The following is a 14,845-nucleotide window of genomic DNA, read 5'->3' on the forward strand; positions in this document are numbered from 1 at the left end:
GAGAACAAATGTCATATACCTAACTTATGCATCACATCCACCAAAGTAAACAACAAGCCTATGGCATCATACAAACCCTACCTTGATAAAATATGAATTTGCATAAAGTTACACATAAGAAACTACAAAAGACATTATCAAATTGCACCATTTGTTTATGGACACCAATGAAGTTGAATGTCAAGACAAATTTGATATAATTTATATATTATATATTGGCTATTTGGCTTTGGTCTACTTGCTATAAATAGGAGATTTTTTTTTGTCAACCTATAAAAAGGATATTTTAACGATAGTATCATCAAACAATATTTCATACATTTCTAAAAATAAGCCTAGTGGGATCTCAGCTCTTGCTTCTTCTGGGAGATGACGAGTTATCCAAGATTTCTGTCGATATCCTCATCAACATAACCGATTCTCGTGGGTTGACCAAAAAAATCTCATGACTTATACTCAAAATATGTTAAATGTATATAATATAAGAAAACACTAAAATAAAGTTATTTTGATAAAATTGATGGATTGCCGACATCGACATCTTTTGGTTTGTGATGATCGATCCCTTGTTAAAGTGATTCAGAGATTTATGTACCAATGGAAGGTTTTAAACATCTTTGGATCATATCGAAGTATTCTTCAAAAGTATTGTTATTTCATCTTATAAATATATGAACGATATTTAAAATATTAATAAAACTAGATTATAAAATATTGATATAATATTATTAATATTAGAAAGTTTCAATCAATATTTATTTATTTTATTTGTTATTTTTCTAAATCTGGAATATCTTCATCAATCTCAAAATTTAAAACCTTAGTGTCAAAATTTAAATCTCAAAATCTTCATCAATTTCTTGCTTTGTCAAATGGTCGCTACCTCCTAGTGGCAGGGTGAAACTTGGTGTCACTGGATGTATTTTCCAGTGGCAACATGGTGGGAAAGCTGTGAGAATGGATATTATGCTATGCTGTCTTCGAGTTGTAGACCGAGTTATCTTTCCGTTGTGTCACCGCTGGGAAGCAAATAGAACCGTCTGGAGCGCGTTCTTTGCTAGCTGGTGCGTATTTGAATACAATTGTTTAGTAGAGACTCAGGATATTATTTCAGGATGTACTCTAGGTGCCTATTGTAATCAGGGGTTTAGGCTCAATGTCCCCCCCCTTGTATTCGACGGTTTCATTAATCAAGGCTTGAGGGCAGCCGCACCAGCCCTTTATTCAAAAAAAAAAAAAAAAAAAAAAAACCTTAGTGTTAAGCAATATGAAGCGTATCATCATGTTCATTTCCTCAGTTAATTCTTATTTCTAAATAATGTAACTGAACATCCTTAATAAGTGAACCATTATTCCTTTCTCAAATTGTTTCGTAAGACTCTGAAGAGCGAAGCCGTAAAGCCAATCCTTTGTGTTTGTGCCACTACGTTCGTTCGGCGGCGCGCGATGTCTAGGCGAGCCTCTGGCTTTGCCGATGCCTGTGGACTACTGCCGGACAGGCACTTAGATGTTTGGGCTCATGAGCATGCTTCTTCGAGTGTTGCATATTTGGAAGCTTGGCAGGATGGGCTGCAGCGGTGGTTTTTTATGCGACCCTAAAGCACAAAGGTCGAACTGTTCTGATCTACAGGTTGCGGTACTTGGAGGACGAGATCTTGGTCCGAGTCTTTCATGCGACGGTGGTTGGCATGGGTCGACAGGGACGTGTGCGTGGAGGCTGTGGCGTGGTGTGTTGGCTGATCATATAGTTGCTTATGACCAAAGCTAATGATCTATGAGTTTTTTTTTTCTTTCTCTCCTAGATGAACATCAATTATTTTTATGCGATCATATAATTTATAGATATTCAATGTATAATTGTTGAAAGTCTATATTTCATATACAGCATTGAGAACTACATGTTCCAATAGTCAAGACTCGAGTCCGCTGACCGAGTAATCTTAGAACCTATGGTTCTACAACATTTGTGATGTTTTTCTCATGTTTTTCCTATGGGTGTTGAAGGAAATTGACTTTTGTGTGCCTTATCAAATTAGGATTAGTTCTATGATTGTAATAGGAGAGAAGGTTCTAGAATTTCTAGTCCTATTCGGAATAGTTTTCCTTGTATCATTAGAACATGTACTTTGTAATCCCTATATATAGGGTTCCTATTCTCAATAATGGAACACACAATTCTCTCATCAATCTCTCCCTCAAATCTCTCATTCTTAAACACGTTATCAGCACGAGCCCTAACCCTGAAATCAGAAGCCAAATATTTTCTACAAAGCATCCTGCTGTGCAACACAAAACCCTAGAACCCTAAAACCCTACGTACCCGTGCACCATCTCCATCTCCGCAAGTCCTCCTCCTACGCACCCTTGTGCCACCATCTTCGAGTTCAAGATCAAGATTAAGAAGAAGAACAAGAAAAGAAATCCAAGTAAGTATCTAAGATTAAAGTTCCTGCTTTCTGTCTTTAATTCTTCTTCTTTTCTTTGGGGACATGCAACATCCCTTCTTCTACATCCCATCTTTCTGTAACGTGGGTTCGATTCTGTTAGTATAGTATTGGCATTCCTTCTTCACAAAACTCTATTCATTAAGAAGCCCAAGGTTGCAGCCCAAGCCCATACTTGTTTAAATACAATTGTTGTGGTTGACTTGGTTGTCTTCCTGTCAAAGACCCTCGTGAAGACTGGAAAATCAGTTGCTAGCAGCTTTCCCATCTTAGCATAATTGATCAATTGCAAATTGCTTCTTTTTCTCTTTGGGGGCTGCCTTGCCGTCGAAGACCAAGACCAAGTTTGAAGACTAGTTCAATTAGAACTTGCTACCTCATCAGTTTGCTGCTTTGCTGCCTTGTTGACGTGCTTTCCCATCCCATCTCATCTTGCTGTCTTGTCCAAGATCAAGCTTCAAACTTGAAGTTCAAAAGAAGACCCCTCTTCCCATGGCTCAAGTAAGCTCATGCATGGCATCTCTTTCTCAAAGTCAATGGTTTTTCATGGGTTCCATTCCTATGTCAGTTTTGATTATGGAGCTTGAGTGTTTTGGCTTCTTGAATTGGTATTCCCAATTGAAATTAGGAGCATGGGTTTACATGGGCAATCTGAAATTATGGGTATGGGTTTACCTACTCCAATTGAGATTAAGGGTTCTTTGAGTGAACTGTCCTTCCTCTTCCTCCTCTATATATATGAGTTCTCTGTTCCTATTCGGTCATTGAAAACACTTGTGTGTTTCAGTCCCTTTGTTTATCAAGAGTCTATCTCTTTGGTTTTCTGCTTTTCAAAGTGTCTTGTTCCATGTTGAAAACAATTTGAAAAACACAAAACCATTCATGCATATTCATCTCTTGCATCCCATGAGTTCAGTTGGGAATTGTAAGCTTCAAAGGTGAAATCTCCAAGTCGAACTTGCTGTGTTCATAGCTTGTTTCATAGTTGAGATTTCTGAGTTGTATCACTTGTATAAACAATTAGCAAGTAGTGATTACACACAGCCTAGTGTGTCAGTCTAGGAAGGATTGCCGCGGTCAGTTCAATCCCTGTAGTGTAAACTTGTAATCTGTTTTTCATTAGTGATTTGGTTTTGGTCTTTCAAGTGTAAAGGCCACGCAGATGTTTTCCCTTGATAGGGTTTTACTGCGTCAACAAAAATCTGTGTTCTTTAATGCTTTAGTTGGTTTGCTTTATTGTTCAATATATTCTGTTCAATATCAGCACTCAGGATTGATCACCTAGTTGCAATCCCTGAGAAAGTTTTGAACGAAAAAAATTGGTTGTGAGCCTATTCACCCCTCTCTAGGCTCCTTCTAGGATCTTCAGATTCTATAAAAATGGAATCGTGGGGATTCATGCTATACGAACTAAGAGTGTTCGTAGACTTCGGACTAAGAGCGTCCGTAAGCATCAAAATATTATGAACTAAGAGCGTTCGTAAACCACGGACTAAGAGCGTTCGTGAGCAGCAAAACTTGACCATACAAACGTCAATCCAAATCCAAAATTTGATAACTATCAACAAAGACATTGGTTATAGCTCTTTCTCACTAGAAAAATAGTTGAGATAAGTGGTACTTAAGCGAGCTTTGCTCCACCGACATCTCCTCTTATTTTCCTAGTTATGCTCAATTGGAGTTACCAAAAAGGATCGAGTAACAACCATTAAGTCAAATATTGAATATCATTATTTTGGATTAGAAACTTTTGATGTAATCATTGGCTTTCATTGAAATAAAGTGTCGATTTTGATTCGAACTTTCTTCATTCAAGTATGTTTCCCGGAGAGTTAGAATGCCTCGTGGATAGTGCTACTACGCACACCATACTTCGAAATAGGCAGTTGTTTCCTGAGATGACGCCTACTCGATGTTCAGTGACTACGACGGCAGGGTCATCTAAATTGATTCATGGTCAAGGACCAGCTCAATTCTTGTTGCCACATGGCACAATCATTAATGTCACTGAAGCTCTCTACGCTCGTAGGGCTGAAAGAACCCTTTTGAGCTTTAAAGATATAAGAGCCAATGATTTTCATGTGGAAACACATTGTGAGAATGGACAAGAGTTGCTTTGCATCACCTCTAATGACTACAGATATAAACGAGTCTTAGAGAAATTTAAGTGTCGATCTAGTGGGTTGTATGCAACCACTATTCAAATTATTGAATCCAACCATGTCATGAGAGATGACTTATGGGATTCTGACACATGTAGGCTTTGACATGACCGTTTGGGACACCCAGGTCGTGATATGATGATCCGCATCTTAAAGACTTCACACGAACATCCATTCTTTAGAACGAAAAGAAGTAAAACTCGAGTTTTGGACCATGAAGAAGCACATGTGCCTCACGGCGCCGTCCCTATGCAAGTCCGGCTATCAAAGGCCGGTGCCGCCATCCCCCTGCGGCCCAAAAGTGGCATTGACTCCACATGTGCTTCTTTGCTTCCAAATTCTACTTCTAAAGTCAATTGTGACTTCATGGCTCAACCAAAATCTTCATTGGTTGCTTCAAAAGCCCACCTTTCGTTTTGCAAAGTCTGCTCTTTAGCAAAATTAGGATCGAGACCATCCTATGCAAATGATACTAAAGAAAACATACCATTCTTACAAAGAATTCAAGGTGACATTTGTGGACCTATTCAACCACCTTGCGGACCATTTAGATATTTTATGGTGTTGGTTGATGCATCGACACGCTAGTCATATGTCATGCTATTGTCAACATGGAACGCTGCATTTGCTAAACTCCTAGCACAAATTATTAAGTTAAGGGCTCACCACCCTGATCATCATATTAAGTCTATAAGACTTGACAATGCTGGGGAGTTTACATAAAAAACTTTTGATGATTATTGCATGTCCATTGGGATCGAAGTTGAACATCCAGTTCCTCATGTTCACACCCAAAATGGTCTCGCAGAAGCCACAATTAAACGACTACAAATGGTTGCTAGAGCATTGGTTATGCGCACCAATCTCTCTATTTTTGCTTGGGGCTATGAAATATTGCATGCAGCTGTGCTTATTCGTCTGAGGCCCAATGCCACTCAACCTTTTTCTGCGTCCCAGATGGTTACTGGATATGAGCCTAATGTCTCACACTTACGCATATTTGGGTGTGTAGTTTATGTGCCAATTGCGCCGCCACATTGCACTAAAATGGGTCCTCAAAAATGATTAGACATTTATGTTGGATATGAATCTCCAACCATTATCCGCTACTTAGAACCCTTGACAGGCGATCTCTTTATCGCTCGATTTGCGGATTGTCACTTTGATGAGACAGTCTTCCCGTCATTAGGGGGAGATAAGAACATAAATGTTCAACATGACCGACAAGAATTGTCGTGGTCTGTCCCCACTTTGTCTCATCTTGATCCCCAAACCGTACAGTCCGACATTGATGTGCAGAGATTTCTCGATCTTCAGAACGTAGTAGATTCGATGCCTGATGCGTTTTCTGATATCGCTAAAGTAACGAGATCACACATACCTACTGCAAACGTGTCTGCAAGGATTGAAGTCCCTAAAAATAGAGGATATGGCGCCATCCCTAGTGTCATTGGGCACGGCGCCGCTTCCCACAATGGTGATGGCGCAGTGGCTCAGACCGGGCTCCTTACAAGGAAGCAAGGGAGGCCGAAAGGTTCGATGGATTCTCACCCAATAAAGAAAGCGAGTTTGGCACAAAATAATCCATTAATCATCGACGTAAATAATCCATCTCATGAGAATATTCCGGATTATGGTTATGTTCAAGAGACATCATTGGAGGACAATCCAATGTCAGAACCAATTCCAGAGAATAGGGAGATCTCCATGAATTACACTAGTGTACATGAGATGATGGATAGAAATTCTATTGACATTGATGATGCCTTTGCATATCATGTTGCAAAAGGAATTATAAAATAGGGAAAAATTCACCAACGGTGTCTGGACACTTTGGTGACTTTCAGAATGATACCTGAACTCTGAATGTTATCAATGTGATACCTAGACTTTACTTTTCGGATTATCGTCGTACCTCTGGCGAACTTCCGTCACGTCTCCGTCAACTGTGAGCACGTGTGACTCACGTGAGCCCAAAAATGAGGGCAAAAAAGACATTCTGCCCTCAGTTTGTTTTAGGAAAAAGTTCACCAACGGTGTCTGGACACTTAGGGGACTTTCAAAATGATACCTGAACTTACAAAGTTATCAATGTGATACCTGGACTCATTTTTTCGTATCAACGTCATACATACGACCAATTTACGTCACGGAGCCGTTAAATTTTGCACGTGAGTAACTTAATGAAGACAAAAGACCGATTTACCCTCAAAAGTTTTTTTTTTTCTTTTTCTTTTCTTTCTTTCTTTCTTTCTTTATTCTTCTTTCTTTCTTTCTTTCTTTCTTCTTCTTCTTTTTTGGTTTCTTCTTCCCCTGATTTGAATCATTAAGATTCAAATCATCTTGCTCGTCCGATTCCCACCGCCGATCGCTGATCAAACATCACCGCTGCGTCTCAATCCACCTTCATGCACCGCAGATGTTTCTGGTTCCCCCCACTTCAAATCCTATAGCAAATTGAAATTGTGCACTGAGACTTCGCCGCTCACTCCGAGTTCATCCCCGCCACCGCCGCCGACGACTTAACCACCACCACTCTCGTTCTCTCCTCCGACCCCCTTTTATACACCATTGATCAGAAACTCAGACCCCGCCAGCCCTCCACTCTCAAATCACAGCTCCAATCCCACCCCGCCATCCTTTCCGTCGTTCCCGACATGCAACACCACCTCCACACCATTCTCACCTGCAACTTCATCGGTCTAGCCTACAACTTCGGCCTCTAGCCCAACTTCGATCAGAGGCAATTGTAGGCAGACAAAGATTAACAACTTCGACCTCCACACCATCCTCACATGTAGAAAATTCGAGTTGTTCTGATTCACCAGCTCCGCCACTCCGCTGCTACCCACCATTGCGCCTCGTCGATTAGCAGACAAAGAACTCGGAGCCTCCACCATCGAGAAATGGAGGCTCGCGTTCTGCGTGGCGGATATCGTCACTGTCGGAGAAGATGTTGTCTGAACAGAAATTGAGTTCGGGTTCCACAGCGGCAGCTCGTCGATTGCGGCCTTGGTTTTCTTGATGAGCCAATCAACGGCCTTGCTGGGCCGGTCATATCCGAGCCGGTCTTGCACGTCGTAGAATTGAATGGCGGTGTGGGCGGCGAGCCGGACGCAGTGGTCCCTGGGGCCTTTGGCGGTGCAGACCTTGCCGTGGCGGTCTTTTCTGCCGGTGGCCCTTAGAATATGGCCTCGAGCCTCCATGATTTCGCTGGCGGTGGAGGAAGAAGCAGTCCTTATCCCCAAACCCAATCGAGAAGCAGCGGAGGACGACGTCATTGCGCGGTGGTGGAGGTTGTTGTGGCTCTCCCCCATTTTTCTTCCTACATATTCGATGGTGGGTTCTCCGAAAGCGGTGGTGTTGGCAAGGAGAGAATGAGAGAATAAAGAAACGGAAAAAGAAGAAGAAGAAGAAGAAGAAGAATAAAGAAAGAAAGAAAGAAAAGAAAAGGAAAGAAAAAAAAAAACTTTTGAGGGTAAATCGGTCTTTTTGTCTTCATTAAGTCCGTGATGGAAATTGATCGTAGGTACGACGTTGAATGTCCCTAAGTGTCCAGACACTGTTGGTGAATTTTTTCCGAGGGTAAATCGGTCTTTTTATCTTCATTAAGTGACTCACGTGCATCGCACGTGTAAAATTTAACGGCTCCGTGACGGAAATTGGTCGTAGGTACGACATTGATATGAAAAAATGAGTCCAGGTATCACATTGATAACTTTGTAAGTTCAGGTATCATTGTGAAAGTCCCCTAAGTGTCCAGACACCGTTGGTGAATTTTTCCCTATAAAATATGATGATATCGAACCTCGCTCTGTCGAAAAATGTCAACAAATAGTGGATTTGCCTAACTGGAAAGATGCGATCCAGGCTGAATTAGATTCACTAGCAAAAAGACAGGTATTTGGGCCTATAACGCAGACACCCCCAAATGTAAAGCATGTTGGCCATAAATGGGTCTTTGTTAGAAAGCGTAATGAGAAAAATGAGGTGGTTAGATATTGTGGTGCAAGGAGACATATTCTCCGGTAATGGACGTTATAACGTTCCACTACCTTGTCAGTTTGGTAGTTTCCGAAAAACTTGACATGCAGCTTATGGATGTGGTTACAGCATATCTCTATGGGGATCTAGATTCAGAGATTTACATAAAGGTTCCAGATGGACTTCAATTACCCAAATCAAGTGACTCTAAACCACGGAGCGCGTTTTCAATAAGATTAAAACGCTCACTATATGGATTAAAACAATCAGGACAGATGTGGTATAACCGTCTAAGTGACTACTTGATTGGGAAGGGATATATTAACAATGAAATATGCCCATGTGTGTTCATTAAAAGAATAAGTTCCGGATTTGCAATTGTAGCAGTTTATGTCGATGACATGAACCTAATTGGAACTCTAGATGAGTTACAGGAAACTGCTAAATATTTGAAATCTGAATTTGAGATGAAAGATCTTGGGAAAACACGGTTTTGTCTCGGTTTAGAACTCGAGTACCGTAGTGATGAATTTTGATCTATCAGTCTGCATATACTCAGAAAATTCTAAGGCGCTTTAATGAAGATAACGCAAAGCATGTGAGTACTCCCATGATTAGCCATAGTCTTGAGCCCGGAAAAGATCCATTTTGTCCAAAGGATGAGGACGAAGAGTTATTAGAGGCCGAAGTGCCTTATCTAAGTGCAATAGGCACATTATTGTACTTGGCTCAATGCACAAGATCAGACATTTCATTCGCAGTGAACTTGTTAGCTCGACATAGTTCTGCGCCAACACGCCGTCATTGGATTGGTGTAAAGACAATCTTTCGATACTTAAAGTGTACGATTGATATGAGCTTATTTTATCCCTACAGAGAGAAGAGGAATGACGGAAGAATGGGATCGGACCCCATTAGGCATGGCGCCTCTGTCCACCATAACACCATGGCTGGCCATATTGCCGCCACCAAGGGTGGGCGGCCTCACCCACCTCTCTTACATCAAAATGATGGTGATGTTTTGATGGGTTTTGCTGATGCATGGTATCTCTCTGACTCTCACAAAGGTCGCTCCCAAACGGATTATGTCTTTACCATGGGAAGCACTGCGATATCTTAGAGGTCTACAAAACAGACTTTTGTCGCTATTTCCTCGAATCATGCAGAGATTATTGCTCTACATGAGGCCGTACGTGAATGCATATGGCTAAGGTCTGTAATTAGACACATCCAAGGAACTTGTGGTTTGAAGTCTACCACAGATGAACCTATATGCATTTATGAGGATAATGCAGCTTGTATTGAACAAATGAAGTTAGGTTTCATCAAGGGCGACAACACCAAACATAGATCGCCTAAATTCTTTTATAATCAGCAACAACAATCACTTCTAAAGATTGAAGTAAATCAAATCCGATCAGAGGATAATGTAACGGACTTATTCACTAAGTCATTACCTAAATCCACATTCGAGAAACATGTGAAGAGCATCGGATTGAGAAAGTTATCCAAACTCCCATGATTGTAGCAATCAGGAGGAGATATCGACATCAGGGGGAGGTATGACGTCTACATGTTCTATCTCGAAGAGTGAAGGACGTGTTGTACTATTTTTCTCCTCCTCGAGCTTGCTTTTGTCCCACAGGGTTTTCACTCGAGCAAGGTTTTTAACGAGGCAACGGATGAAACGTCACCACCAAGTTTGAGCGGCACAGGGAGAGTGTTGAAGGAAATTGGCTTTTGTGTGCCTTATCAAACTAGGATTAGTTCTATAGTTGTAATAGGAGAGAAGGTTCTAGAATTCCTAGTCCTATTCGGAATAGTTTTCCTTGTATCATTAGAATATGTACTTTGTAATCCCTATATATAGGACTCCTATTCTCAATAATGGAACACACAATTCTCTAATCAATCTCTCTCAAATCTCTCATTCTTAAACAATGGGATCCATTGTTCATATTTATGAACGCTTCAAAACTCTGTTTTATATATGAATTTTCTATCATTTTTCATAGAACATACTGTTCTAATACTTATGGATCCTGATATATCTCGTCTTTTTTCTTTGTAGAAATGTGACGCATCTGACAAACTTGGACTTTGATTCTCTTGAAATTTCTGACAAAAATTATTTGATACCGAAATTCACCTTATGACTAACAATCTTGAAAATGTCATCAAAGTTAACAATAAGTCATCTGTGCTCATATAACATTGTTCAAATTGTAACATTTTTTGTCGATATTTATTATCTTTTGCTCATATAATTTAGTGCTAGCTTAAAATTGAACACAAACTCGTATCATTTTTACATGTCGAAATGACAAAAACACTTTCCGTCGACACTGAATATTTAAAGACTAAAATCATAATCTCTCGCTTATCAGTTCTGAATTTGTCCCATCAAAGTTTTAATAATTTACGAAACATCTTCGCAGCTTTATTAAAAAGATCAGGGTCTAATCATGCATGTCCGGACAACTAGAAATAGCTAGGGATCTCAGTTTTTTTAAGCCAAAAACAAGACGATCCTTAAGCTTTTGGTCCACTCAAAGAAACGACCATTTTCTTCTCAGCAGTTAGTGATGGATCTGAGATATTTTACCAAACGTATTAATCATGTCAAACAAAGGCAAAACAAAAGGGCCAATAATCATAGCACTGTTCTGGCAATTCATACCATATTCATCTTACTGAACCTTCACAAACTAGACGAAGAGGTGGAAGACAATAATCGATCTCCAGCGCCAGCTAGCTTAATGGCTTTATCATGGAAATGGATGAACCCTTAAGTTGTCGACATTATATCTTACTATTTTTGTTGTTTAATCAAAATCTGGCTAGGCTGTTGAGTTCGAATGAGACCCACGTACAAAACAAAAGTGTACGTCTCGTGAGGGATATGAACTGTCTCTCTTGTGCAGTTCTACTGTGTGAGGGTGGTGAAACATGTCAAAGGTAAGGCACCAAACTTCCAATTACATGAGGTTTAATCTGTTGTTCTGATGGGTTTGTGTTAGAGAGTTTCTAGTGAGAACTCCAAATTTGCTCATTTAACCTCTCATACTCTTTACACCTCATTTGTGCTTTTAAATACAAATATTTGCTCACTAAACCTCATTTTGAATTCCTCAAATAACCTTAGTTATATTATTCACATACAAAAAAATAAAATTTACTCATTATACCTCTAATTCACTAACTACACCTCCATTCCTTTTTTTTTTTTTTGTTCTTTTTTGCATGCAAACCTAAAAAATGCCTAAAATAAATTTCTAGAACTTTAAATCATGAATCAAACGGTCATAACACAGAAATTGATCAAGCAGTCATAAATTTTACAAGAGGATATATATGTAATTTATTAATTCAAAAGATATAGAGGTCAAATGAGCAAATTTGGAGGTCCCAATAGAAATCCTCTTCGTGTTAATGTAACCCGATTTGGGACAATTTCGTGCGACGGTTTGGATGAAGCAAAACCAAAAGAGACTCATGATCGACAAGTAACAACTGATAATGTAAGTAAATTTTACTTACCTAGGATTCATCGTCCGTTTGAAATTATGTATAGAAATGAACCGATAGAATTCAAAAATGAATAACGTTAGATGAACCACTTTTTTCAGTACCACCTTTATTCCACTTTATATGGCAGTTGATGTGGCAGAGCCACGTTTTTTAATAAAATTTTGTGATAGATTGGACGTTCTGCCACATCAACTACCACATAAGGTGGGATACATGTGGTACCTAAAAAGATAGTTCACCTAGCATTACTCTTCAAAAATGCAATTGTTTTGTAGTGGGGCAGAGTAACCGTCTATTATTGGGTACTTTAAATGTATGTTTTCACTAAATTGCACAGAGATATTATGTATTTTACCCCATATATATATATATATATATATATGATTTTTCTCAGGTGCGGACGTCCGTACTGAAATTTCGGTACGGATTTCCTATTTTCACCCATTTTCCGATCACATATTTTGATCTTAACCGTTCAGTTTTTAGGTCCTAATGTATAGATCATATATGCAAAATTTCAGCCAATTTGGTGATCGTTAAGGCATCCAAAACTACAATTTACACGAACGAACCGAATCTGTCGAACTTGAACCGTTCGTGTACATTGTTGTAATTTGCAGTTTTGGATACCTTAACGATTACCAAATTAGCTGAAATTTTGCAGAGGTGATCTATACATTATGACATAAAAACTGAACAGTTAAGATGTGAAAATGTGATTGGAAAGTGGGGGAAAACGGGAAATCTGTACCGTCCCCACAGTACGGACGTCCACACCGTAGCCGGACTGTATATATATATATATTAAACCGATAAGGGATTAGGCGATATTAGTTCATCGGAGGTAGTCGATGTAGGGAACAAGTCTCACCCTCAATCCCAAATGAGAAGGGTCTACCACACGTACTCTGGGAACCCCACATATGTAGCTAAGTGAGAGATAATATTGATGCAACATGAAGATTTCAAAATTGTAGACTTGATATTAAAGACGATGATTTGGCATAGAACACATTGCGCATGCTTGTTTATCAGAGCCGGAGCAATGAGTGGAGAAGGGTTCTTAGGAAAAAGAGACAACATTTGGGAGTACATGACGCATGAAATTTGCAAAGAAATGAATGATGATGGTTAGAGATGATGAATAAATCAAACTATCTAAGGTGAGGTACGGTATAGAAGCTTAGAATAGCATCCAGCGTAAAGATTGTTTAGATGCATCTGAATCAAACGTAGCTGTCTCCCAAATCGAAAAGATGATTGTTGATGGTCGTGTGATAAATGATACTTCAATATTTTTGTTCTAGGTGTTGAAAACTCGTTGATCATTTTGTTCGTGAAACTCGTTGTAGACAAATGTGCCATTCTGTTCTGTGGTTATCTAGTTTGCAACAGAGAGAGACGTTTTTTTTTGGGTGAAAAGACAAGCTATGGGCTTAGGTTCACACTTTCATGTACTGTTCTTGTGGTTGTGGTACCAAGTTACAGCCCAAGTGGAAACACCAATGTATCTCCAACTCTATTATGGTCCCATTTCAGTATTTCACACCTATGGTCCCAAAGCCTTAGAGTATCAAAACCCACCTACTCAAATTTCCCAAAAACCATAAGCCAGCTTTGCTCTGAAAATGATATATGATTAGACATTAGTTCCCAGATTTTAAAGTTCATGCTCACCAAAACATCTCAATTGGGGAAAAGCCAGTTATAAGTTAGAGGTTGCTTGTTTTGCATGCATCTAGTATTGTTTTTGTCAACATTTGAAAATGAGAGGAGAATGAATGAGGAGGGGGACCGATACCATACATTAGATATGAGAAAGGTTAAAGAAGCTCTAGAGAAAGGTACTTCTTTTCACATGGCTAAGTGATCAAGAGGCTCTTTTAGTTTAGGATGGAGTTTTCAAAATGGGTTCAACTTTTTGTTCCTTTATAGATATTTTTTTCCAAGTGTATGATTCACGTTTGCACCTAGCTCCTACTTGATGTTCATGCCGAGAAAATTGCGTTTGTAATGGATTGCCTTAAAAAAAACAAAGAGTCACATGATGAAAGAGTCTATTCTTTGTCCTTCTTCACTAATAAGAGTCTATGATGCTTAACACCTTTTTGTGGATTGTTAGAGTGTATACACACCATCATCAAGTACCAACCAATTCTCGAAACAACCAATTTCTAGAGAAGCTTTTGGTTGAAAAGAGCAGGCCTAATGGGCCCAGCACAAGCAAGGAAAGAAGATTACTTATATCAAATGGAACAGGCCCCAAGAGGATACAAAAGCCCAAAAACTTTAAAAGATAGTTAATTGCCTCAATTCAACATGTTTGTGTATTTCAATGTCACCTACTTAGGCCCATTTCTCTTTTCCTTGCTTGTGCTGGCAAATCATTTTGGAAGCCGAAGCCCATTGCCGCCCAGATTAAACATCGCGGAGAGCGGAGATTTGAACATTGGAAATCTACCAACAATTTATCCATTAAGTTTTACAGTTAGACTAAATGGTAGCTGGCAATAAGAACTGAGTGACCAAATGTGTTAATTATAATTTAATTTATAAATCAAAACGTTGAAATGGATCAAAAAAACAAAGGACCAACATGAGTTAACCCTCCTTATATACGGGGTTGAAGTTGACACCATATTTTTACAAACCACACCCTCCTCATAAATAATTTTTCAATAAATATGTACATGAAAAGAAGTGTGGTTTGTCAATACAACTTCC

The sequence above is a fragment of the Rosa rugosa genome, chromosome 1, assembly GCF_958449725.1.
Source record: "Rosa rugosa chromosome 1, drRosRugo1.1, whole genome shotgun sequence".
In the NCBI taxonomy this organism is placed as follows: Eukaryota; Viridiplantae; Streptophyta; class Magnoliopsida; order Rosales; family Rosaceae; genus Rosa; species Rosa rugosa.